Raw genomic sequence first — 1200 nt, 5'->3', positions numbered from 1 at the left:
TCGATACATTACACAAATGGGTTAGAAACTTGGGATACATTGCTGATAATCAAACAATTTCTCAGGAAAATTACACACCCGACGATCTTTTTCAATATTTTTCAATTTGAAGAAAGCGAAGAGTGGAGAACTTCAGACCTCGTTTCCAACGAAACTTTCTGTCGAAAATATTCCATTTGATTTTACTGTTAAAAATTATTATAACTCCTTTACCGAGTACTTAACTAAATTAAATATCACCAAATTTATATTTTCCTTCCACTTAACATCGTTCTACGTGAACTTTCTCCAGATCTTCATTATCTATAAATCCAGGACAGATAAAATTTGTCAAAAATTGTTCCGTTTTTTGGAAATCTCACGAAATTGTTCTACAATGTGTCACGAAAATGTAGAATTTCAATTTTCGAACAGAGTGATCACCGGTATCGAGATTGGTAATTCTTCAGATAAATCAAACGAAGGGATGACGACAGTGATATTTTTAATCTGACGAAAAATTCGTCGTTTAGCACTTCGACGATTGGAAGGGGAGACGATATCGATTTGGACGAAAGTAGAGTTGGATAACAAGGCTAACGTTCTGGAGAAGAGTGTCCCTTCGTCGAGAACAAAGGCAGAAAGTCAAATTGCCGTATCTAACGAGCAAGGTCGTGTACCCATAGGAGTATCTCTCGGTGTTTACGGCTACTCGAATGAAGATACGCGTGTACACACGTCTCTCGCTGTCGTCGAGCGTAAAAATGTAACGATAACGAACGAGATTTCGCTGCTAGCACAGTTTGCCGCCAATCCGGAGCCTCCATGTTTTTATTCACACACTCCGAGACGTTTCTTTAACCCTGTGAATTGTTTCTTTTTCTTTTTTTGGGAAAATTTCCTTTCCACCGTTAGTCTCCCAATTAATTTCATATTTGTGTAAATTTCTTTATTTTAAACAACAGAGTACTTATCGAGTGAATTTAATAAAAATAAAAATTGACAATTGCCGCGCTTGCCAGGCTCCAATTCAGTAATGCAGGGTTAAATATGCACTTAGTGTCTTATAAATGTCAATTTTGGTCAATTTGAAGATTTCGTTGTAGCCATTTCGTTTTCTATTTTGGTCGAGAAATGAGTTTTCATTTGAATTTAATGAAAACTAAAAATTGAAAATTGTAAAATTGCATTTTGTAAACAGAATGAAAATTATAGCATTAG

Source organism: Habropoda laboriosa, unplaced genomic scaffold (assembly GCF_001263275.1).
Source record: "Habropoda laboriosa isolate 0110345459 unplaced genomic scaffold, ASM126327v1 scaffold440, whole genome shotgun sequence".
Lineage (NCBI taxonomy): Eukaryota > Metazoa > Arthropoda > Insecta > Hymenoptera > Apidae > Habropoda > Habropoda laboriosa.
Note: the sequence above shows the minus strand (reverse complement) of the source record.